This window comes from Podarcis raffonei, chromosome Z, assembly GCF_027172205.1.
Source record: "Podarcis raffonei isolate rPodRaf1 chromosome Z, rPodRaf1.pri, whole genome shotgun sequence".
Lineage (NCBI taxonomy): Eukaryota > Metazoa > Chordata > Lepidosauria > Squamata > Lacertidae > Podarcis > Podarcis raffonei.
In genome coordinates, this window is record NC_070621.1 from 22852930 (window position 1) to 22879873 (window position 26944).

The following is a 26944-nucleotide window of genomic DNA, read 5'->3' on the forward strand; positions in this document are numbered from 1 at the left end:
GCAAATTAGTAGGCAGTAGCTTTTAATGTATTTTAATAGAGTGTTTGTCTGCAGAGAGGAAAGACTGAAAACCTCTCTCTCCTACCCCAATCCTTTTGAGAAAGAAGCTGCAATAAAAATCCTACAGGGTCTCCCTCTCTCCCTCTCACACATGCATGCAGTGCCTGCTGCAAGCCATTGATGCTGCACTGAAAGGCTTTCAAAAGGTATGTGCACTGATTTGTCAGAAAAGATGATAGCTCATCATTAGGCAGTTTGGTCACATATGTTATGTCGGGCAGCAGTTTGATCAGTTGAAGCCCATGTTGTAACACAAGACAAAATACATTGGTAAAGCTTGCTTTCTTAGTGTGGAGCAGCGAAAAGACTCCCTGAAATCTAATGCAAACATCTATTAATGCCAATGATGTCCTCATGCAGTGACATGTAGCATGCTTGAGTAGAAGCAGCCTGCTTTCCACACCCTTCTGCACCCTCCTTCTCTCACTGGAAGACATAGTGGGACGGGAGGAAGTTCCCCAAAGAAGAATTTATCCACCCAGCCCTGCATTCAGTTAGCAGTTATTTTGCCTCTGAGTGCTGCATTACAGCTGCGCCTGCTCTCCGAGGCATTGGGAAATATGCACAGTGGAAATGACTTGTAAATAGAGCAGCGCAGAGAGTTAATGGGAGTACACAGCATAGGAGTGCAAAAGGTGTTCATAAAGCCGTGTCTGTCTGTGTTTGTGCGCAGAAATCCTCTCCGGGATTGTTAATTAGGGCACCTGGTGTAGTTCCTTTTTTTTGGAGGGTGGGAGCCAGCTTTATCAATCGACATAGAAAGTTACTCTGCAGGTTTCCTCATTTTGATTAAGATGCTTGTATAAATAATTAGGCACTTTTGGTTTATTGCTCTCTTTCTCTCTTGCTCTGTCTCCCTCCTTTAAACCTGTTTTACATTTCCATACACAGTAAAAATTGGCAAATGCATTTTACTTTGAGGAGGTAGCACCCCCCCTTCTAACAATAAACAAGCACTTGCTGCTTTATAATGCACAATTGCCATTTATGTTTCTTCTGTTTCTCCCACCAATAAGTCCAATGGGCTAAATAATTGGGATTTCAAGGGCTGCCTTTTCATATATTGGTTTCCACAATGGGAGAATCAGGAATGCAGGACCCCCTCTTTACAGGAACAAAACATCCCCAAATCTTTCTCTCTCACACCCCTTTTAAATATAGCAACCCTAGGTAAGGTGCTAGGTTTCTTTTTTCTTCCTTTCCATTTTTAAGCTAAGAGGGCTGCATTTAAACTGGAGCTCAGCTTTGTATCCCACTATCTGAATAGATCTCTCAAACATTACATCTATACTTGAACTACTCCTCCGTAAAACAAAAGTGATGCCTTGAACTCCCCGGGTTATTGAGGAAATAAAATACATTCAGAACTAAGAAGTGTTTTCATGGGCTGCAGAGAGGGTTGCATGTATTTCTTGTGGCCATTCTCACACCGCACACAGAATTTAGTGCCTGGCTCGTTAAATGGCGCTGTGAGAAATTCAGCTTTGCAAATTCTGATTTATTTCCAAAGATAGCAGCTGTCCAAAGCTGCTGGAAGAACTGGGAAGTCTGAATCTCCCTCATTGACTGCCCTGTGTGGTGAGGCATTATACCTGCCTGCAAGCTGGAACATCTCCCTGGGTAGTGGAAGGGTTTCCAGGTGTTGGAGTGACTACGTCCATCCAGGTCAGCCACTGGCTCTCCTTAACAGAAAGGACTACAAGGGCCTCCTGCTCAGACTGGAACTTTGCCTAGGCAACAGTGGCCTTTCTGAGAAGCCCTCTGTCTGTTCTCTGCCTTAGCTGCCTTAGCACTGACCCCTGAGACCCTTACTTGCTTCATGCTCCCATGTAAAGACACCAGGAGAGCCCTGTTGAGTCAGACTAAACCCTATCTAGTTAGTTCCCACAGTGGTCAAGCAAAGGTCCATGGGAATCCCCCAACAAGGACCTGAGTACAATGGTACTCCCCCTTTCATAGACTCATAGAATTGTAGAGCTGGAAGGGACCCAGAAGGGTCATCTAGTCCAACCCCTGCAATGATGGCTGATTATGGTGGAATCTAGACACACAAAAAAGCTATGAAAATTTGCCATAAGCTCACCATCACCATCTAGTGTCACATTTGTATAATGCATCATATGCAGTCCTCTGCTTTCTCTCTTCATGCTAATGGGAACTGCAAAGTGAGCATGTGTTTAATTTGCGTATGATAGAATTCAGAATTTTGGGAGGGTATGAAATGCAGGATATGTAGATTCCTGAGAGCAGATCTTGTGTATATGACAGAATTGTGTCTTTAGCCCACAGTGTCTGTACATGCCAGCTTCCCATGCTGTGACATCAGGCCTCAGTTCACAACCTTAAGTGCATTGTTTATTTATAAAAGTATTTCTATACCACCTTATCCTGCTGTTGTAAGGCTGCCATGCTGTAGTTCGCGTGTCTGCCAATAGGTGGCCACAGCAACTCCAGGGTGATGACAGAGCAGGCAGGTGAGCAAGTAACACAGGTGGCAGGTCACAACACCAGTAATGTGGAGTGTTAAAAAAGGCACCATGTCTTGATTTCACAACCTGGATCAGTCTACTGTCACAGTGTGCCAGTCAGTAAATCACGCACAGTTCAAAGTTGGAATTTACTCCTCAGCAACAAAAACACAATCTCCACAGACTTGGCTGAGCATCAGGTCTAATGAGCACAGCAGCTCATTCCCTGTGGGTCTGACTCCATTAAATGGGTCTGACTCCAAAACTGAAAGTCCCCACCTCCCCTTAGCCAAGTCCCCTCCTTTCCAGGGCTTGTTCCAAGCAATTGGAGACTGTGCCTGCGTGCATGTCTTTCCAGTCCATGGCACCTATTCTACATGAAGAGAGGGAGAACCCAACACAGGGCTGCCATTTTCAGTGGCATACTGAACACATCATGCCCATTTCTGCCCAAATAAGGCTCACTACTGAGGCTTTTATGTTTGATTCTCTTTGTCTGCTTTCTAACCTAAACAAATCAACACACCAAGTGAGTGTTTTAGAAGTTAGAATGAGAAGATCACAGATTCTGTTATCATGGAGCTGGGGCTTTGCCTCTTTGCTTGAAGCAGTCACTAATTGCAAACTGCTTTTGTTCCACTGTGCTGATCTCTCTCATGTTGCTTCACCCACCCAAGCCTTTGCATTATTTGTTCTTAATCCATTCCTTCTCTTGATGTTGTTTGCAGATCTCCTGTGTTCCTAGCACTGTTCCTAGGAGTGTTAGAGACCAGCTGGGGAGAAGGGAATGCTTCTAAACAAGCCTATGGGTATTTCTTACTGAGGACTGCTTCCATGGTAAGTCGGCAAAGATGGTGCATACATTTCACATTTGCATAGTATCTTCCAGTTGGATTTGCTGCTGGGAGTACAAACTCTGCTCTGGGAATGCCAGCTTTGCAGAGCCTGATAGTAATGTGCACCTCCAGCTCTCCCTGCTGCCCCTCTTACTTATTAAAAGGGTAAAGGACCCCTGACAGTTAAGTCCAGTTCCTGACGACTCTGGGGTTGCGGCGCTCATCTCACTTTACTGGCTGAGGGAGCCAACGTTTGTCCTCAGACAGTTTTTCCGGGTCATGTGGCCAGCATGACTAAGCCGCTTCTGGTGAAACCAGAGCAGCGCACGGAAACGCCGTTTACCTTCCCGGCAGAGCGGTACCTATGTATCTACTTGCACTTTGACGTGCTTTCGAACTGCCAGGTTGGCAGGAGCAGGGACCGAGCAACGAGAGCTCACTTCATTGTGGGGATTCGAACTGCCAACCTTGTGATTGGCAAGCCCAAGAGGCTCGGTGGTTTAGACCACAGCGCCACCCGCGTCCCTCTTACTTATTAGCAGCCCCCAATATTCCCACCACCCCTTCATCCCTTGGGGGCAGTACCACCCAGTTTGGGAACCACTGGACTATCCTATCTTACAAGGGTTTTTGTGAGGATAAAAGAAGTGGTGAACAGAGCTGCGGTCACACTGCCCTAAGCCCTTTAGAAGAAAGGAGGAAATAGAAATGCAGTATATACTCTTTTAACTCTTGACACCCTCAGGCAGTTAATATTTGCTAATGAAGAGAGGATGTGAATTGAAATATCTATGAGATGCTCAGTGGGACTCTAGGAATGAAAAGATAATTTGGTTAAGAGAGATGCATGATGATTTCACTTCTTGTAATTTCATTCAGCTCTTTTCTGATCTTCAGCTGCTGCATTCATCTTTGCTTTGCCAGTCTTTTTACTGTGACGACCTTTTGCTGTTACAATGTGAGGTATTCCTGCCTCTCCCTAATGAAAAGGAAAACCTTTTTGCCACATCTCTCTCCTGACCTTGGCGTACTTGGGAGCCAGTGCACTCAAATAGGAGAGCAGGGAATAATAATTGCACTCTTTGCGCTGTCTCTCTCAAGCATTGATACCTGCAGCTCCTGTGCCTTGACAGTTAAATCTGAAGATTACAATTGTTTTGGGAGAATCACAGTCACTTTGCTCTGCTCCTGCAAGCAGTGTTTTATGATTCAGTTAAAAATGTGTATTTTTGGAATAGGTCTCCAGTAGATCTAAGGAAATTAGATCTGTGACTGGTTGTCTGGGTCTTTTTCTATCTGTGTCGAGCTGACAGTTATGCTGGCATTGGGTCAAACTACACATTACATGTGAACACTGCATGTGAGCCATTGTGGTGGGAGTGCTGGGTTAGAGTACTGGGAGACTGGGGTTCAAATCCCCACTTAGCCATGAAGCTCACTGGGTGTCTTTGGGCTGGTCACCACCTCTCAGTCTCAACTACCTCACAGGGTTCTTGTGGGGATAACATGGAGAGGAGAAACATGTACTCCAAGGTGTCCTTGGAGGAAAGGGTGGGATAGAAGTGTAATAGAAAGCAAACGACGAAGCACCTGTGACTGTTGCTTGACATACCTTTTCATCTTCAAAAAGCCACTATTTTGGCCCTAGAAGCATTGTAGCTCAGAGCATCTGTTTCACACGCAGAAAGTCCCAGGTTCAATCCCCATCATATCCAGGTAGAGATGGAAATGCTCCTGTCCTGAAACCCTGGAGAGCCACTGCCAGTCATTACAGGTGATACTCAGCTAAATGGACCAGTGCTCTGACTTAATATAAGGCACCTTCCTGTGTTCTTATGTACTTTAGATAGGGGTGACTTTAGATGGTAGAAATGTGGCCAGAGTTACCCATTTCCCACCCAATGTTCTCAGTCCTGTCCTCCTGAAGTGGCTTTTCAAGCATGCAAGAAGACTATCCATAGGTAGTTTGGCTCATAAAACCGTTTCTAAAACTTCACTTATGAGAGCAAGTTTAAGAGGACAGCACTAATCTCTCCCCCTGTTCTGGGGTGACCCTCTGCTGAAGTTGGGGTTAAAGGAAATGGGATGGGGGTAGAGATGATGTGCAAGGGAACATAGGGCCTGCTCAGAAATGGGCACTTAATTTTTTAACTGTTGCTGTATTTGCCTCAGTTCCCCAGACCAGTTACGGTACTCAATATTATATTTCTTGTTTTGAGTTGTGTGTGCGCACCACAGAAGCTGAGTAAAGTGGTTAAGCTCACCTCAGGAAACAGGTGTGTAGCAGTTATCTTTACTAGGCCAACACTAACATATACTCTTTATACTTACACTATTTACAGATGTTGCAAGTAGTCATCTCTGAGCTTATACAAAGTCCTGTCTGTGCTTGGCTCCACATGCCAAGTCCTGAGTTCAGTGGCTTGCAAAGACCTGCAACTCTTCACAAAATCTCCAAAGTGTTCCACAATTGCAATTCATCTCCACACTGTTGCAAGCTCTGCATCAAGGTTTTTCTCTGGAGGCCTTAGTTTCCTCCAGAGAAGAGTGAACTGGGGTTTGCAGAGAAACACTCTATAAAGTGCCTTTAATGGATAACACATGGGACACGTCACACAACACTGAAATTTTGGTTGTTGACTTTACCAGTTCTACTTGATTGAAATTTCTGGGTGAGTCATGAGATTGAGATGCTGGGGCCAAGGCTGGATTTGCCAAAATGAAAAGATGTTTGTGCAGAAAGCTTCTGGAGAACTTGGAATCCCTTTTATGATATCCAATTGACTTGGGAGTTAAACAAGGATAGCTGATGTCTGAAATGTGTGCTTCTGAAGATCCCAGGTGATTCAAGAAAGGAACCATGAAGCTTGCTGAATGTTCTCAAGGGAAAATATAAAGTTTACGTGTCCTGTCGCTTGTGGAGTGTGACACAACTGTGTTGTTTTTTGTTTTGCTTTGCTCAGAATATGCATATTGAGAAGTGGTGCATTATTCTCTGTTTAAGCCTAACTTGTTTTTCTTTAGTAGCCTGGTAACCATAGGCAAACTTGAATTGCATGGAGGTGAGTGAATAGGTTGGTGTAGGAAGGATGAAGCACTGCATCCATCCAGGGCAGGCCACTTTCCCATCTCCTGGATGTGAGAACTTGGGATGGGCAACACCACTGCCTTTTTAGGGTTTGGAATGATCATGGAAAGGTCTGCCCTTTGTCAGGAAGAAAGACATCACATCATTGCTGTGCCAGCTAAAGCTAGTAAACTGCACCCATTGCCACCAGCATACCTGCTCTTTTTGAGGGTGAAACATTGTGTTTCAGTCACACCCAGTTGCTTTCCATTGTGGTTCATTTGTATGTCCACCATACTTCCATATGGATTTGCCCACCCACCACAGAGCACCATTTGGGTGCCTTCCAGATCTGATGTTCATAGAGAAAAATACAGTGGGAACTGTCCTAGAACAATGGGGTTTCTAGCTATTTATGGTTTATACCATGCTCAGTTCTCTGGCTTCTTAAACTGTTTATAGAATCTCAGTTTATCCTCCTGATTTTCATTAATCTTAAAACTTTGATTAAAGCAGTTGTTGGTGGGGGAGGAAGTATCTGTTACAAAGGCCAATAGCAATTACATCACAGGAATGTATTTAGATTTTACTTTCTTTCTGGGGGGGGGGGACTCCCAGAGGAATGACCATGTTAAGCTGTGAAGATACTGGCGGAGGAAATGTGCTAAAAAGCAATTAGTTGAAAATTTAGCAAAGTAGATTGAAAACCAAGTCTCCCTTCCCTCAGAATTGGCAGACTCTTGGCTGAGGCAATCCATGTGTTGCATTCTGGGCAGGAATTATGAGGGATACAAAGGAAAGGGTGGGGAGCATTCTACAGAGAGATATGGGTTTGGTTCTCCAGGAATATATATTTGGGCCAGGTGTGGACTTAGGTAGAACCGCCTAACAGGTACAACACACCAAAACAGATGGGATTTCTCAGTGCCTTACTGTGGCCAAAAAATAAGATTTATAAAGGAAGTGTGTGAATGTGGGATGCTGTCTTTGACCATATTATTGTTTCTGTTTTGTGTCCCCCATCCCCCCGCCCTGCTTTGTTAAAAAGCTAAGTAAAATGGGCAGATTGGCCTGCCTGGGGAATAAAACAGAACAGCTGGTGCAGTTCTAAGGAGAACAGGGTGGAATAAATGGAAGGTTGCATGAAGCACCCCCTCTTTTCTTTTGTAGAGGGAGCCAAATATGAAAAAAGAGAAACCAATCTTGCTCTGACAGTGAAGCAGAATGTTGATTTTGCTCAGCCCCTCCCCCCTTGCCCTACCCCCACTTCTGGCATGCCTGTGCCACTCTTGTCAGATGCCCAAAAGTTTCCTCTTCCTTTAAATGGCTTTGCCCTTTATGTATATATTTCACTTAATTTATGAGTAATTTCCAAAATGATTTAACAAGAAAAACACCAATAACAAAAGCAGATTTAAAAACAAGTTTAAATCCAGACTGGGATGGATGATAGATAGATAGATAGATAGATAGATAGATAGATAGATAGATGATAGATAGATGATAGATAGATAGATGATAGATGAGATGATAGACAGACAGACAGACAGACAGACAGATATGCACTTGGAAAGGCTTATTGGAAAACTAAGACCTCCAGCAGGCACCAACGAGATAATGGAGATGGCACCTGTCTGATATGCAGTGGGAAGAAGTTCTAGAGGACAGATGCCACCAAACTAAAGGCCTGTCATACAGAACAGCCTCCCTCTTGATGTGGTATCTACAATATCAAAAGCCTGGGGATAGCTGGGGCGTAGAAGTGGACGTTCCCATACTGACCAAGTCATCTAAGGAGGCTTTGTAAAAAAATCCACTCCCACATCCTAGAATGGTAAGAATTGGGGACTACCAGTATCACTATGCCTCAAAAGACTCTCTTGTCAATAGTTTAGAAATCCCTTTTCCAGAACCTATGTGGTGGTGGTGGGGAAAGCAAGGATTATTGTCTCCTTCTATCCTATCTGCAGCTATTAGCGTTAAGGCATCCTTTCTCTCAGAGAAACATACATTATGTGAATTGTGGATTTTAATGTAAAGGTGTCGGGTAACTCTAAATATAAATTAAAGGAATGCCAAATGTAAGACTAAACAAAAGGGTAGAGACACAGGAAAAAAGAGAGTAAATGAGGTGGAAATTGCAGGCAAATAGACAATGGGAGAAAGTCTATGTAGCAAATTATTCTCATTTGCACAAAGAAATGCATCTTCATATTTTACAGAAATCTTTTAAGTTCTCTCAAAATACCTGTTCTAAATATATCTTAAAAGCAGAACTGAATTGATTATTTTACAACAAAGAAGAAAACTAACGAAGATTGCAACCAACAACCAAACAAAACTGTGTTGACTGACAGTCCTAATCTACCTTATTAGATGTTGCAATTAACACTCTACATGTAATGATTTCATCATGGCAGAGGGAAATAAATGCAGGATCATTCCAGCTTTGGCCCAACAGCACAATATTGCTCCTTCCTCTTTTTGCCATAATGTTACAGATATGGGGTAACAGAATTTGGTGGCGCCAGGGCACCCATAATGGAACCCCAATCAGCAACCTGGCTGCTGCATTATGAACCAGTTGAAGTTTTATAGTATTCTTTAAGGACAACCTTAATAGCTGGGGAACTCTGAAAGTATTTGGTACATGTTTATTATTATTTTTTTGGAAATTTTATTATATATATATTTGGGAATTTAAGAATAGCAGGGACCCGCAACAAAATGATCTTTGCTTCTTCCAGTACACTGGCATTAGTTTGCCTGTCTTCCCAAGTGATATGTAAAAAAATTTGGAGACACCATTGATGGAATCTTTTAAGGAGTTAGAGATGGTGTTTATAAATGGTCCATGTTCCACAAGCATACAGTAAGGTTGGTAGTACAATAGCTTTGTAAACAAGCATTTTGGTTTCCCTGCGAATGTCCCGGTCCTCAAACACTTCAATCAGGAGAAAGTTGCACTCTCAGAGCTCAGGCAATGCTGGATTTCAGCAGCAATGTCAGCCCTTGTGGAAAGATAGCTACCCAGGTAGGAGAAGTGATTAGCACTTTCCAACGTTACACCATTGAGTTGGATTTGTGTCACTGCAGAGCAATTGTTTTATGCTTGTTGGTGCAGCACTTTGGTTTTTTTGGATGTTGAGTGATAGACCAAGCTTTTTGTAAGCTTCTGCGAAGCTATTTAGGATGGTTTGGAGGTCATCCTCTGAGCGTGCACACACTATGTTGTCATCAGCATACTGAAGTTCTATGACGGAAGTTAAGGTAACCTTACTCTTTGCTTTCAGCCTGTTCAGATTAAGGAGCTTTCCATCTGTTCGATATATGATTTCTACTGGGTGGGGGGAGTTTCCATTCGACAAAGTGTAGAATCATAATAAATAGAGAAAATAATAGAGTTGGGGCAATAATACAACCCTGTTTAACACCTGATTCCACTGTGAATGGTTCACACTTAAGCTTGGGGGGGGTGGCTAGCCAGGATTCTTGCCCTAGGTGAAGCCTCCAGAGGGGTACTATTGAGGCTTCTAGTCTCTGTGTGTGTACGCAAATGTGCATGGGGAGGGGGGTCTGTTACCCGGGTGAAATAAAGCCTAATTTCGGCCCTGGTTGGAGACCTTTGGAGGAGGCATTTTTTTAAAAAAAAAATTTATGAACTGCCCTAGTAGGGCAGTAATTGCTTCTTGATAATTTGCCACCCCCTCCATCATGGAACCTGGGGCGGCCTGCCCCCCTTCTTACACCTCTGGTTCTGCCTTCACAGCAGTGCATGGTGTTCTTCCTACTTCCTTTCTGTTTCCCAAGAACCCTTTTCCCAAGCAATCCCCCCCCTCTGTCTGCTTGCTCCCCTTATGCAGATGCCTGTTTTTCAAAAGGGCACATTTTTCCTGTGTGACATCTTGCTTCCTGTAACCTCCCTCTCACCAGTAGAGTACCTCTTGCCACTATTATGGTTTCCATTGATGTATTAATGACTTGCTTCCAGGACCTTTGGTCATTCTTACCAACTTCTATACCTGGCTGGCACCTTCTCTCCAATACTCCAAATATTAAATTCTACCATTCATTAATTTCCTAATTCGAGGGGGTGGGAAAAAATATTTATACTAAAAATGAAGGTGGAGAATGGGGGACGAAAGAAACAGAAATGTAGACATTAAAAAGGCCTTTTGGTTTGAAAGCATAGTGCACCCAAGACCCATGCAGGGTACATTTTGTGAGTTCAGCTGGAGCAATGTCACTCTTGTTAGAGTTGCATAATCTAAGGGGGGGGGGAATTCGGCCACTGCAATAACATTCCAAATCCAATAGTTTCTTCTGTTCTGTAGGTCTCTGTGTTCTTCCTTCACATTTGCCCCTTCTCCAGACATAATACCAGGCATAGTGCAACCCTTTCTTTTTTACATCTTCTCCTCCCCTCTCCATTAAGGAGTATGGCACCACCTGCTTAATTTTGGGTTACAAAGAATCTAAGCATTTTTCAAATTATTCACACACACAAGCTGCCTGCTAACTCCTTTTTAAACTTGAATTAAATCAGGTTTGATGGGAAAATTTAACTCTGTATATACTAATCACCTGAGAAAATTATTTCAGGCTCTGTCACAATAATTGCAAAAGGTGCAGCCTGTTTTTTTAAAACAAGAACACAGCAACAACAACATTTATTATATATTTGATTGCATTTATATGCCACCTTTTTCTCCAAGGAGCTCATGGTAGTATACATTGTTATTTCCCTTCTCATTTAATCCCCACAACAACCTTGGGTGACTGGCAGGAGATACCCTCTGTCTCAAACAACAAAAGTTCCCTTTGCCACTTAGCAGAGAGTTTCTTTTGGTGGGGAAGGGCTGTAGCTCAGTGGTAGAACACTTGCTTCATGTGCAGAAAGCTTCAGGTTTAATTCCCAACATCTCCTGGTAAGGATAGGGTTGGCTCCTGCCAGAAATCCTGAAGAACTGCTCCTGTTGGTGTCAACACTGTTGAGCAAGATGGATGAATTACGGTATCTGACTCAGGAGCACAGAAAGCTGTCTTATACTATCTAGTTGTTCATGCAGCTCATGCATTCATAACGGTCACCAAAGACTTCTAGGGTCAAAGCCAGTGGTCTGTGTGAAATGATCTAAAGGGTTAGTTGGGCTGAGTTGTATTAGAGAACTTTCAAACCATTTATGGATTCATGCAATTACCCAGTGTTTTATTCCAGTAGTCCATGGCCATACATCATTCCTCACTCCACAGCCTCACATGCCATGCTGTGTTCAGTGGTGTGGTGTTGAATTTTAATAGTGCTGGCAGTTTTGAGCAGAGGAAGTAGAAGACCACTGCCCTGTCACACTCTTAGTAGCTAAGAATAAAGCTATTATTTTGAGAATCTAGATCCCCAGTGCCCTAATGCATGTAGGTTGCCTGGTGAAATGTGTATGATTGCTAATGATTGTGCAGGTTTTCATGAAGGCATGTCTAATTAGGGTGTGAAGGCTGCTAAAAAGTTGTAGTATGACTTGGCAATTGAAAAAAATGGTTAAATTAATTTAGTTTTGCTTGGTAAGTAAAATGTATGTGAAATTGCATATACCATACTTTTCTGTGTATAAGACTAGGTGTTTTTTTTTTACTGAAAAAGAAGGTTTAAAAACCTGGGGTATCTTATACACAGGTAGTGGGTATGGGTGATGGGCAATTGGTTGCAGCCGTGAGCGGCAGACTGTCATTGGCGATTTGTAGTGTGATTGGTGACTGCAGCAAGGATTTCTTTGCATTGGCTGTGGGAAATAGTGTGTCAAGGGCTGCTGAGGATTGGCTGCCGCTGCGGCAATTGTGCTTGCTGTAGACTTCCACTGTTGGCGATCAGGTAGACGCTTGTAGCAAACGCGAGCAATCGTTAACGAGCGGGATGAGCAATTGCAACCATCAGGTTAGTGATTTGCTGCATCCCCCCCCCCCAAAGCTCAATAACTCTGGGCAATTCTCCCCCCAAAAGCTCAACAACTCCTATCCTTTGGGCCATTTTCTGAAATTGGAGTCCCGCCAAGTAGGCGTCTTACACAAAGGAGCGTGTTATACACGGAAAAGTACAGTAAATTGTTAAAAACTATTGCCAAGTACTTGCAGTTTTTTTATCATCATCATAATCATCATCATTATTATTAAGCATTACCTGACATTTTCAGAAATTAAAATTGTTTGATTTTCCAAAAGCAGTTTATGTGCTTCTTCATCAAACATAGACTTACCAAGCTAAACGTTGTCCAATCACAAAATAGCACATGATAGCAGATTTGAATTCCTCACACCCCAAAAACTTATTTTTAAGACCCATCCCTGAAAAAAATTGCAGAAATTAAGTTACCCCCTAAAATGACAGAAATTAAGTTACCCCCTAAAATGACATGCCCTAATACCTAATAAGTACAAAATGGCACCATTGACAAAGGATTCTGAATATTGCCTAGTCATTGTGGATGATGAAGGATGTGACTTGATGCCTTGGATGGTGCCTGACTCATCTGCATAGCCTCAGCATCAGTTTCACACATTGACCAGGAAATGTGGATAGTCCCCAAGGGGAAAATAGGTTCATTTGCTGGTCAGTGTGCACATTACCCATTTGATATTGCCTACTTATATGCATTCTCCATCATTTGGAGGATCTGAATGTTTGCTTCAGTGAGCAGAATCTTCTGTTCATGTGCACCCATTTTCTAAGCCTTCATTACTGTTCATCGAGATTTTTTTCCATTGAATTTGGTAAATTGCAGCCTTAAGACCAAATGGTTGATGCATATAGTGTATATACAATTTGGGCTTTCCCTAACTGCAAGCCCCTCCCAGCCTTCACACCAGTAGTAAACTCGATTAATCAGTACCCACTAGAAAAGAGATACTGAACTGTATGGGTTCTTTGTGTGGCGTTCCATTGTTTTGGTCAACCCACCTGCACTTGTTTTGGTCTGTGCAGCAGCAGGTGTCTGCACCAGGTGCTTGCAGGTCTGGAATGTACTCATTTAACAGCACCAAGCTTTCTCTGTGTGTAGGTCTTTTAGAAAGCAACTCTTTGTGTTTTTAAGTCCCTTTTATACATCTGACAAGCAAGTCCCCTTTAAGTCAGTTAAATCAGTTAGTAAAATCAACTCTGAATATGTGTCAGATAACAACAAAAAAGCAATAGTTGTGCAAATTAATCCATTGTAGCTCTGCAACTGTGTGCTCTTATATTCTGTAGAGTTGGAACGAAGAAGCGTTTTGCTGTCATTATTAAATAACACACCCAATAAAGAGGAACAGTGTTAGCATAGTGACATTTGCCGAGTTGACTTTGAGATAGAATGCAGTGGAAATTGCAGATGCCTTTTATGTTCTCGTTAAGGCATTCAGAGGCAGAAACTCCTTTAACACATGATCACCAAAGCAAGTTTATCTTGCTTAATGAAGTTACACTAAGGCTTATAATTTGTTCCTGAATTTCACAGATTGTTATATATATCCAGAACTTCAACTACTAAGGTTTCCAGGATCTTGACCTAAAGCTGCCACAGTTTTACTGGAACTTGCTCTCTAGCAGAGGTAGCCAATGTGGACTCCAACTCCCATCAGCCCCAGCCAGCATGGGCAATGGCCAAAGATGGTGGGAATCGGAGGGCACCATGTTAGTTACCTCTGCTGTGCTTTCTTTCATTCCTTGCAAGTATAATAGCTTTGTTTCAACATTCTGGCCCACCCATCCTCTGCAGATCTTTAGATCCATGGTTGTCAGACTAGGATGCTGGTGACATCCCTTTCCAGTTTTCCCTGTTTGAAAGCTGCTGCCCATCTTCTCCAGTTTAAGTCTGAGGGAAGCCCAATCAATAGATCCAATTATTAGGAGATTCTTGGGCATGAGCCAGAAGTTCACTCTTCAACACTCTTCAACACTAACTTGTTGTGCAATAGCCCAAGTTTAGGCCCAGACACTAGATTCAGATCACGGCAAGTCAAACCATGACCAAACCAGCAGGTAAAGAATACATATTTATTTAAAGATTTGAAATAGGCTTAGTTTGGACCAAAAAAAGGAGGAAAAGATATTTGATATTAAGTTTTGTATTTTTCTCTATAAACCCAAATAATTTTTTTAAAGAACAAAAATAGCAGCTACAGAAAGATCTTGTTGCTCAATAGAATAAAAGAGTTACATAAAAGATTGCAAGCTCTAGACATCTTGATGGGGAAGAGCAGGTACAATAAAACAATCTATTTTAACTAACCCTAATACTTCACCATCATTCTCTCACCACTGCCCCATGAGAAATGGCTGCAGAGTCCAAGTCCAGCTGTAAGTATCGAACAAGGGAAGCAGAATGCTAGTTAGGATTTAGCCGGGGACCTTGATTGATTGATGCAAATGGGTTTTATACAGCTGGACATCTTTGTCCAAGTCAGCCAACTCTGAGACTCCTTAGCTGTAACTTCCCATGACCCAGAGCAGGAAATGATAAAAAGGGAGGTGTGTCTCTCTCTCTATGGCACAGCTGGATGATTGCTTTAATTGCTGAAGTCTTAGAATGGCTTTGAAGGGTTGCCAACCAGATAAGCAGGTGCTGTAAATCTGCCTGCTATCTGAGAATGAGCGACCAGGAATGAGTGTTCGGAGCGCCACCATTCTCATAAATCCATCCCTCTCAGCTGAATCCAAGTTTGGTTACTCCCCCCAACCCTAGGGGTTAACCCTTTGTTGGAGGCAAAGGTGTTGCAGGAGTTGTGTAAGGATCTTATGCATGTAGAAAGGGTGCCCTACTTCAGGAGCAATTCCTCCAATTCTTGGAGGGTGATGGAGATGGTAATGGAAGATGTGGGGGGGGGGGAGCTATTGTGCTTGAGTCCACTTTCCCACATTACGTTAGGGATTGAAAGGCCAGGATAGGGCTTTTGCAACCTGAGCTTTCATGCTGCTGAATTCCTGGTTATTTAAATAAGAGTTCTCCCAGAACATGCATTAATTCATTTTTTCCTTTCTCTCTCTCTTATATATATATATATATACACACACACACACACCACACACACCCTTCTTCCATCATGAAACTCAAGGGCCAAGTAAGTGAAATTCCCAGGTGGTCTCTTCCCCCTGCCCCACCAGGCACTGCTGCATTATGTGATTTTTCATTCCATAGTCCTGGCATTTGGATGCAAACATTAGCTGAACCTTAATTGTCGTCTGATTCACAGTCTCTTTCTCTCTCTGCCCCCCTCCTCAGTTAGCCTTTATCCCTGACTCGTACCCACATTGCATGCATATTATACATGCCTACCAGGCTGCTCAAATACAATACTGCACTGTGTGCGCACATAAATGTACAGACAGAGATCAGATTGTAATAGCTAAACTTAATCAAATAATTGTTTTCTTTCCCCCGAAGGTGAAAGCAAACAAACATAGATTCCTGAGAATCCTGCTATTACAACTCATTTTATCTCTCCCTCCCAGTTTAGTAATTTTGCATACTCTAGATTTTCTTCTCATCCCTCTTCTAATTTTGTGGTCCCCTTGCTGTCTAGTTAGCTTCTCTTCTCTGTCTCCTTTCTCCTCCTTACGTCTTTCTCATGGCTTCTTTAGGACAGAATTATATGATAGCCAGTGTGTTTGGTTCACTTGCTCTTTTCTCCTGCATTGCCCTGGTCTGGTCTTGTGGAGGAGCCCACAGAGCAAGGCAGATCCATTGTTGCAGCACCATGGACAGCAGCTAGCGCTGGAAGTGACTTGAGCACTTGTGAGCCTCTCCCACCTCTTCGCCTAGACTGTGCCCCCTTATGGGGAACTTGGAGCAGTGACTCCTAAATTTTTTTTCAGAGAACCCTTTTGGTTCCATGAACTCAATCCCCATGCCCCCACGCCCTCCAGCCTACCCTATAGAAAGCATTATTCAGAACAGTGAGTTGCACAACCCACTAAGGAAGGCAATAACACAATAGAATTCAAAGCAGTAACAATTAATTACACATTTAGTCAAAATCCAGCTAAAAGTATTTAGTTTAATTAATTCAACTAAACTGGTGAACTTGATCCAATAGACATTTATACCTCCAGTGCCCCCTGCCCACCTTTCCTTTTAGTACCCCTTGGTAATCCCACTGCTCTCAAGGGGCATTATCACCCAATTGGGGGCCACTGCCTTAAAGGGTTGACCCTTTGGCCTGAAGATGAGCATGTCTTCTGCATCTCTGGTATGCTACCTGTTCCCCTAGATCGGTGGTGTCCTGTAGAAGGCATTCAGTTCCTCACAATGAATGGAAGGCATTTGTGAGGGCTCTGACGTCGGTCCTACACAGACCTTGATACTCTGTGGAATAAGGCTTGGTAGACTGTTGCCTACTAGCCTTGGGTTCAGTGGTCCCTTGCTCAGCAGCACCAGGCTCAGATCAAAGTACCCAGCCTGGCTTCTTAACTGGTGACACCGTAGCCTCTAACACTGTTCTCTGGTCACTGCCAGCCTCTGGGTACATGACACCCATCAAGGTTAGTGGTGTGATCTGAGGATGTCTCATCATGCATTTTGAGACCTTTAATTGGTTTCTGCTCCTGCAGGTGGAGATGGCTTCACATGTTTTGTGTCACTGAATGTCACGGAAAGAGGGAGAGAGAGGAAATGCAGGTCCCCCAATTGTGGCAAACAGCTGTACACGGGCCATATGTGAAGTGGTTTGTAATTCTTATACAATGCATTTTAGGTTCTTTCAGAAGCGTGTAATGATAATGAAGATGAGGATTGTAAGTTTTCTGATTTACCAACCTGGTAGGTGAGATAGAACTATGAAATATTTTTTTAAAGGGGAGAGGGGAGAAAAAATTAAAAATCATGCCCAGTTCAGTTTTTGTAAGAGATTAATTTAGGTGACAAGCCTATGTCATTTATCAGTAAACGGGGTGGGGAATGGCTGTATTAGTAATCCACCCACCTTCCCCATTTTGTATAATGATCTTGAGCTAATTAAACTAGCTCTGGCTGGAGGAAAGAGATCAGAATGGTAGTGCTTGATGACTCGTTTTATTAAAACTTCACCATGCATTAATAGAATATTATGGAAGGTTCTCTGCATGGAAAGTACTCTATCCTTACAGTCATAACTCCCTCATTGCTTTTTTATTCTGTTCCTTTGCTTTGGCCTGCCTCTTTCAGAATGTTGTTTTCTATTTGTTGTTTATTGAACTTCTATCCCAGCCTTTTTTCCAAGGAGCTCTTGGTTGCCTTTAATTCTCACATCATCCCAGTGAGGTAGGTTAGGCTGAGAGGCAGTGACTGGCCCAAGGTCACCCAGTGTGCTTCATGGTACAGTCAATATTTGAACCTTGGTCTCCCAGGCCCTAGTCCAACACTCTAAACTCATGCTGCTCTAGAACAGACACCCCGTTCAAGCCTTCATGCACCACCCTGCTTGGTCGTCTAGTTCCACATCTTCCCCCTCCTTCTTGGGACCCACCTATCCCCTCCATGTCATCTTCACAGGACTTATAAGCGATTTACAAATATATAAGATACCAAACATCTTGTCAGTCAAATGACCCAACCAGCAATTTATATGAGCATAGTCCCTGTTGCATGATTTCTTCAGGTTGAATCTTATTTCCTGGTCAGTAGAGTAGTATGCCCTCCCTATGTGTAGCCCCCTAGACATATCTTATTTTGGATCCAAGGCTCCATTCTGCAACTCCTGGATCTTTTCCTTCCCCTTTCTCTGGATGACAGTCCTCTCTCCCTCTGTTGTTCTTGCCTGTTCCTCCCAGTCCAGATTTGCTGCCCAGATTGGCTACCACTGTTGTTTGGGGTTTAGGTCCTGCTGCCATCAATGGGGTGCTGTGCTCTTTTTGCCATTTGCCTCTGTGTGGATTAGCCATTGCCGTAGAGACTGCAGACTTCAGTCCAACATATTGTTACATGCCACCCCAATCTCTGAGCGGTGTGAGATTCCAGGGGTTCCAGGCGTGCTTTACCCAGGGTTTCCTTTTGGAAAATGAGGCATAGCTGAGACTGTTGTGTCTTTATTGGTTTATTTACAACCTGGTTTTATATACAACCTGAGCCTAAGATGAAGGGGTTTATAGCATTACACTTCAAGAGGTCCCTGCTTCTCCCATAGCTGCAGCCCTGGATTCAAACAGACACCAGCCATGGCTCTCTTTCTCTGCTTCCATCTTGCTGTGTTTAACAGACTGTCACCTCCCCACCTCAAGCTCATCCTGCCATCTGCAATTCTAAGCTATTGCTAACAAACTCAAAGCTGGAGGAGGGGCGCCTCCCAGGAGCCCTTGGCAAAGTTTCCTCTCTCTGGCTTTCCTAATGGCCCATTACCTTCCCTGTGGCTTTGTCTTTGGCTGATTTCCCCAGGTGATTTCCTGAACACAAGAACCTGGTTTCACCTGTATTTTAACACTTTGCAAAATCCAGTGTCTGGCAGCCAATTTTAACACTCCAAACACTGAACCGCCTTGAGACCTCTGGGTATAGGGCGGTATATAAATTTAATAAATAATAAAATAACTCACATTGGACCCAGGAATTTAAGAGGATCTGGCACCTACAAACCCATACACCCACAACTCATAACATTACCGAGCTGATAGCTTTTGGCTCAAGGTGCAGACCTCCACCCCCATCCCAGTTGCCACTTTGTCCCACTGGGAAGAAGTTGGGGGTTTTTTTGGAGATGCATCCTTTATGGGTTATGCAATTACTCAGTACATGGATAATTAACAGGTGTTACATATTACACCGAAAAGTAATTTTATTGCTAATATTAACATTGCTATTAGATAATGCTGATTATATTTTGCAGTAAGAGGATTGAAAAGGGGATGGCAAGATGAGATGAGGCGAGTGCTCTTCTTTCTTGCCTGTTCTAGAAAGAAAGAGAGAGAGAGAGAGAGAGAGAGAGAGAGAGAGAGAGAGAGAGAAAGAAAGAAAGAAAGAAAGAAAGAAAGAGAGAGAAAGAGATGTGTGCTAGAGTATAGTCTTCCATTCCATAGGGGGAGAACAGCTGTGTCAGGGCTATGAAATACATTGAGAGTGATAGCATTGAATTACTGGGTGCATCTGAGGCAATGTTCACATTGTGGCAATTTCACCTCCTTCAGTAACAGAACAGGCCGTCTTCTACTTTGATCATGGATGTATATTTTATTTTATTTTAAAGAGGAAGGAAAGAAGACAGAGCTTTGGTTCAAAGTGTGTGTGTGTGTTTAATGAATGCCTGGTGATGATGATATTTTTCTATGAACAGCATTCTGCTGCTTTTAAACAATGAGTTGGAAGATTCCTGTTTGAGCAAGGTTGATAATGTAGAACAGTGGTTCCGAAGGCAGGAGGTGAGATTGCTTGGGGAGGCTGCTAGGAGGCATGGAGGCAGCAGGGGGCCGCTGAAGGCGTAATTGACTATCAGACTTTGAAGAGCTGGCATCGCTGGATCAAGTTCATAAGTTTAGTTGAATTAATTAAACCTAATAGTTTTAACTGGGTTTTGAATAAATGTGCAATTAATTGTTACAGTTCTGAGTTTTAGTTGGTCAAGCAAACTGCTATTCTAAATAATGCATTTATTTATTTATTTATTCATTCATTCATTCATACATACACACATACATACATACATACATAACACACCTTTTTTGCAATTGGAACTCAATATGGCTTTCATATGGTCGGGTAGGAGCCACTGGGGATGAGCTTATGGAACCAAGGGGACAGTGGCCCCAGAAAGTATAGGAACCACTGGCATAGATGGGGAACCTTTTTCATCCTGAGCACCACACTTCCTTAAGGGGAACTTTCCAGAGGGACACATGCCAGTGGTGGGCGGGGCCAAAGGCAAAAGTGAGTGGAGCTAGAAGGAAAAGTGGGAGGAGCACAGGTGTGTCTCTCACCTTTGACAGTAGGCTGCATTTTAGCCACACAAAACTCAAAAGATTTCTAAACACATACATCTTTCTTTCTCTCTCCCTCTCTCCTAATTTAGGTAATCAAGAAGCATCATCATAGTCCCAGGATACAATCCGGACAGGCTTAACATTCTAGGTAAGTGTGGAGTTCATCTTGCCACATCTCTGTGTTTGCACAATGTTTGGGAAAGTGTTAATTAGAAATGTGAACTGAATGAAATTTCTCACCCATTCCCAGGTGGAAGGAGCCCCAAATGGAGCTAGTTGGGATTTAGGGAAAAACTAGAAATGGGCTTTTGAGAGTAGTTGTCTGCTTTCTAATTGGTTTATTCTGACTTTAAGTATTATGATCTCATAGTGGTGGTGATCCAGGGGAAATCACATATTTGTTGTTTGATTCTGACAATTTGGTGACACAGTCATGAGATTTGCAACGGCTGCCCAAAAACTGAGGAGAAATTTTAGTAAGGTTAATATTGTGAATTGCAATGTGTGTTATTTTAATGTGTTGGTTCCTTTCACCTTTCATATTTAGATATTTTCTCATTTTTTAACCTTTGTTGTTATCATCATCATCATCATCAGTGCTTTTTTTCCTAAAAAAAAATGTTTTAGGGGTACGCTCATTAAACACTCGCTTCCGTCTGAAACTCAAGAAACACCGTGACAGGAAATGAGGCCACCATCAGGAGTAGCAACAGAACTGATGGTTCACCATTCTAGAGAAGAAACTATTTTTTTAAAAAAAGATTCAGTTTCTTGATTCACAAAATGTTTAGGGGTATGCATGCCCATCCTTCCCTCCAGGAAAAAATATGGATTATTATTATTATTATTAGTAGTAGTAGTAGTAGTAGTAGTAGTAGTATAAAAGGTAAAGGGACCCCTGACCATTAGGTCCATTCATGGACGACTCTGGGGTTGCGGCGCTCATCTTGCTTTACTGGCCGAGGGAGTCGGCATACAGATTCCAGGTCATGGGCCAGCATGACTAAGCCGCTTCTGGCGAACCAGAGCAGCACACGGAAACACCCTTTACCTTTCCATCGGAGTGGTACCTATTTATTTACTTGCACTGCGTGCTTTTAAACTGCTAGGTTGGCAGGAGCTGGGACAGAGCAATGGGAGCTAACTCTGTCGCGGGGATTCGAACCGCTGACCTTCTGATCGGCAAGCCCTAGGCTCTGTGGTTTAACCCACAGCACCACCCACGTCCCTCCCAGTAGTAGTATAGAGTAATGTAAAATTATATTTTGGTTGGTGCTGTTCTTTAATATTGTGTTAGTGTATATATTTTTTCTGTGGTTGATATGACCATGATGGTCAACAAAACATCAGTAAGTTAAACATATTTGGTGATGTGCACATTGACACTGCTAATTTAATTAGAATAGTATACTTGCTAAGGAGGAAGACACAATGTTTAATCTCTAAAAAGAGACATGCTTTTTTTGTCCTACAAGTTTCTGTCCATGCCTTAGAGAGGGAAGGATGCAGGAAAGGGAAGGCACTCTGTGCATGCTCAGTCAGGCACTTTTACTCTATTCTCACTGTCTAGAAGAAATGCTTATTGGTTACCAAGCCTAGACAGTTTGCTGACCCCTGGTTAGGTTCATTTTGACACAATTGCATAACAACACAAAAGTTGTTGAGCTTTTTTTTTGGCAAAGGAAATGCCAACATCTAAACATCGGTTTCTGACTGCAGTATTCCAGCTATGTCTGGGAAATTGCAGACATATGGAAAGCTTCGCATAACAGCCATTTCCAAAATTACAATGCTAGTTTAACACAACTGCATCAGGGTAAATATATTAATGAGACATTCTTGCTGCCATGAGTTTGCAAAAGGGAATTGCAGCATTCAAGCACCCACTAATATGGTAAACCTTGCTGTCATGTAGCTTGAGGTGACATAGGAAAACAAATTTAATTGTAATGCCTTCTTGTGCATCCTCTCGCATGTATGTTCTCAGCAACCAACAAGACCCTTTAGTGCAAGGTCCTTTTCTAACAGCACATCAGTAGTAAGAACATACAATGAGAATCACAGCAAAGGAATAATTACGAAACACACACACCAAACAGCTGCATTGAGTTGAATAACAGATTTAGAAAATGCAGACTTTAATTAATCTGTGTTTTCTGCTGGGATTTCAGTACCATCTGATTTGCCTTTCATGGATGAAAAGTATAATTGTAGCTCCTCCCCAACACCACCTCCTTGTAGCTGCAAGTTTATCCTCCCAAGAAATTGATTCAGTTCTTCTGTTTCCTAAAGAAAGCTCAATATGAAACTAATAGTACATGGTGCAAGGCACAGATAATGGACTAGGTCTAAATGCCAGCATTGTCAGAAAGCTGGAGCAAGCGCTGCGACGTGAGGCTTTCGGAAGTGCCTCCTGTCAGTGCTGTCCGTTAACACTTTGACATGCTGGTTTATGGATCCAGAGCTACGTCTTAAGAAATGGCATTGGTGTGGAACTTACCACTCAGTAGAATGAATTGTTTGTGCAGTAGCCCAGTTTTAAAAAAGCAGCAGCATATAAAAATTTATTCTTGGAAAGGGCCTTGATCTAACATGCAGGCAGGTGTTAGTGTCAGCTTGGACTTAAGGGTTCAGCTGGCAGCAAAACTCGTTTGCTCGCTGATACAGAACTGAACTTGGGCCACAGGGCACAAAAGCCTTAATACTGTGGAATTTCAGTGCAGCAATATGACCATCTCAAATGGAAGTATTCACAAGTAATTTCACTGTTAGGAAAGATCAACGTCAGTTTTGTTGTGCCAGTTGTCTGTTCTCATTCCCAATATTCAATCGCACTAGCACAGGGCTTCCCAACATTTGGCAGCATATTTGGAATTCTGAGTGTGTGTTTGTGGACACAGCCACAAAATGATTGCTGTGAATGTGTGTATGTTCACAAAATGGCCACTGCGGTAGGAGAGGCAACTCACAAAAACATCAGGCAAATTGGTGAGAATAAAAGACAAGTAGTTTGCCTAATAGCCTAAGTGCAAGGCAAGGTGGGTGTGAACTGCAAAACACAAAGCCACATGGAACCTATCTGCTCCATCAGTGAACCCATTTCACAGAAACATGCTAAGTAATTCCGCTAAAACACTTCTGAATAAAATCTTCAAAAATGTATTTGTTTGCCTCAGGTTAATAGGAAAACCATCCTCAAATCTATTTCCCATGAATTCATAACCAAGTCAATTCCTGTTTAATTTTCAGTCTACTCATTTCTCCTTCAAGCCAACTTCCACCTATTCCAATCTCCCCCTTCTCTCCAAACCACAAACCAAACACACTCTCTCTTTTCCTCCTAGAAATCACCACCACCTGCACATACCTATTATTTCAACATGAACACACACACACACCTTTTGTCACTCAGTCCGAAAACATACACATTATCTCTCTCTCACTATGCCCCGCCACTCTCTCACACATCACATGCATAACATATGTTTAAAGCACTTTTATACCACTTGAACAGCTTCCCATGTTAAGAGTGCAAGGAATGGTAGCACTATGAGGGGACCGCTAGCAACTCTCAGTACCCTTAACAAACCACAGTCATACCTCGGGTTACAGACGTTTCAGCTTGTGTTTTTTTTGGGCTACGGACGTGCCAAAACCTGGAAGTACCAGAACGGGTTACTTCTGGGTTTCGGCAGTCACGCATGCACAGAAGCGCCAAATCGCAACCCGCGCGTGCGCACAAGCGGCGCTGCAGGGTGCGAACGCTGTGGGTTGTGAATGTGCTTCCCGTACGGATCACGTTCACAACTTGAGCATCCACTGTACTGTCCCCAGGTTTCTTGCAGAGGGGGTGGAGATAAAGAGACACTATTACTGGTAAAGCCCCCCCATTCTCCCACACTCCCATGCATTCTCGTTGCTTCCCACTGTCGTCCCCCAACCCTCAAACTTACAAGGCAGCAACAATGGTGGGTCCAGCCTGTGGAGAGCAGGTGCCCCAGCATATTTAAGGGCTTTCATGTAGCCATTGCATTTAAATGGCTGAAATTCAGACTTAATTGTTTATTTAGAGATGTATGCCAAGAGATGTATATATATTAGGGTAGGGGGCAATGGAGGTAGGTATATGGAACTACAGTACTGCACCATGCTGGCTCTACCTATTTCTCATGTTGAAAGTTTTGTCCTGCAACTAATTGACTTTACAAGGAATCAACATGACACTTAAAATTGATGCTTATTTTCATCTGGTATGCATAATTTTTAGGCATTGCATTAAAATCACAATCATTTAAGACTTTTTAACACCGTCAAAAATAGAGGACTGCAGCAAGAATTCTCATAGCTAAATACTGGAAGGCACAGGAGCTACCCACACTGGAAGAATGGCACACACAACTGATGGACTATATGCAACTAGCCGAAATGACTGGCAGAATCCGAGACCTGGGAGAAGAGGCTGCGGAAGAGGATTGGAAAAAATTTAAGGACTATTTACAAAAACATTATAAGATATATGAATGTTAAAAATTTGCTAAGGTTTGAGGTAAATATGCTTCAGTATTGAAATTCGGAGTTGATAGAAACAAAGTTAATGATTGAGAAAAGTTTTAATTTCAGAGTGAATAATTAGATGAAAATACAAAAACACAGGAAACAAGGTATTAATTTGCTGTTTATATTTATTATAAAGAATGCAGGGATGGAGGAGATGGGGAAGTCCAGTGGATGATGAAAAAAAAAAAAGACTTCGAAAAATGAATTTTTTCTTGTTTAATTTCTTTTTCTTTCTGTAAAACCGCTTTTGTTGTGTTATTGATGATGGATTTAGATTCTGGAAAAAAGCAATAAAAAAATTTATAAAAAAAAAAAAATAGAGGAAGTTGGTGTGAGATTTGACATTTAAAGTAAGGGCTTCGTGTGCAAAGCCAAACATCTAGTCCAGTGTTAGGCACCCCATTTATATTCAGAGTGTAATTTCAGATGGCTGCTAATCTGAACAAGATAAAAAAAATCATCTTGATGGACTTCAAAACTTGTTTTAATTAAGTTTCCCCTTTCATCTTACCAAAGCCCTGCATTAGTTTCTGCATTCTCTCACACAGATAAATGGGAGAAGTCCCAATTACAGAAAGACATGCACAGTCCCAAAGCCACTCCCCGCCCAACAGAAGGAAGGCCAACCCAGGATTATTATCTCTGTTTTCTTGCCACTTGAGACATTAATATTGCAGAACCCCTGAGAAAGGGGGGAGCAATTATACAGACAGTGACTGGGAACATTGTGAAGGCCCTGTGAATGAGTGGCTGATCCAGTCCATTTATTATAGAAATCCTTTTGAAACAAGGGTATATCAAAAGGGGTGTGCAGGTGAGGGAAGCCTTTCCCATGCCTTAGAACCTATAGCTCAGTGGTAGAGCATCTGCTTTGTGCGTAGAAGATTCCCAGGCCAATCCCTGGCATCTCTAGGTAGTGCTAGAAATGTTCCCTGTCTGAAACCTTGGAGAGCTGCTGCCAGTTAGTTTAGGCAAAACTGAGCTAGTATGACACAGTATAAGCCACCTTCCTACCTGAGCCTGTGTCCCCCTTGCTTTCTATGTACACAGGGCACATATATGCTATGGTGATTAGTGGGACACCCAGCTTTATGCATATTGTTATTGTTGTTTAGTCGTTTAGTCGTGTCCGACTCTTCGTGACCCCATGGACCAGAGCACGCCAGGCACTCCTGTCTTCCACTGCCTCCCACAGTTTGGTCAAATTCATGCTGGTAGCTTCGAGAACACTATCCAACCATCTTGTCCTCTGCCGTCCCCTTCTCCTTGTGCCCTCAATCTTTCCCAACATCAGGGTCTTTTCCAGGGAGTCTTCTCTTCTCATGAGGTGGCCAAAGTATTGGAGTCTCAGCTTCAGGATTTGTCCTTCCAGGGAGCACTCAGGGCTGATTTCCTTAAGAATGGATAGGTTTGATCTTCTTGCAGTCCATGGGACTCTCAAGAGTCTCCTCTAGCACCATAATTCAAAAGCATCAATTCTTTGGTGAGCAGCCTTCTTTATGGTCCAGCTCTCACTTCCATACATCACTACATCATTGCATATTACATCAGTGTTAAAATACTGACATTGACTGCCTGCTAGATGCTGAACCACATTCAAGTTCAGGATTCTAGCACAAGAGCGCTGTCCTCTCCTGAAATTTCCAGCAGCTAGTATTCAGACGCATCGTATGGGTAGAGCAATTGAGCCATTCAGGAAAGCGAGAGGCACATCCCAGCCACACAGTGGTGTGGCGTGTAGAGAGTTCTGGGAGCCAGATAGTGGGCCATTTGTCTCCTGGGCCTGAGGGGACATCTTCTGGTGGGTAGGGGGAGAAACACTGTGCTTGCCCTCAAGGCACAGCTGCTTACTTTCTTCACAAGAAGGCTGCACACAGTAGTTCCAGCTTTCTGAGTTTATGTATAAAAGTAGCAAAGGGGTTGCTAGGTTTTCCATCAGCTTCAGGGTCTCTTTGGAGTATTGCCAACAGACCTTTCAGGAAATCTTTTTTTAATGCTCCCAGTTTCCTTTTAATGTCATTTGTATGAATTGCTAACTTTGAATTGT

General features: G+C 42.8%; 1 protein-coding gene across 4 annotated transcripts in view; it reads left to right on the top strand.

Moving 5' to 3' along the window:
• The window catches only part of NEXMIF (neurite extension and migration factor), a 206230-nt gene that overhangs the window by 110807 nt on the left and 68479 nt on the right, over positions 1-26944 (top strand). For 3 of the 4 annotated variants that reach the window (XM_053373902.1, XM_053373905.1, XM_053373904.1), the window contains exons 2-3: positions 3257-3365; positions 20430-20488. The gene's annotated coding sequence lies outside the window, so the exon portion shown is untranslated. Of the gene's footprint in view, positions 1-1705; positions 1726-3256; positions 3366-20429; positions 20489-26944 lie in introns of those variants that run through there. The other variant, XM_053373903.1, reaches the window with a different exon arrangement.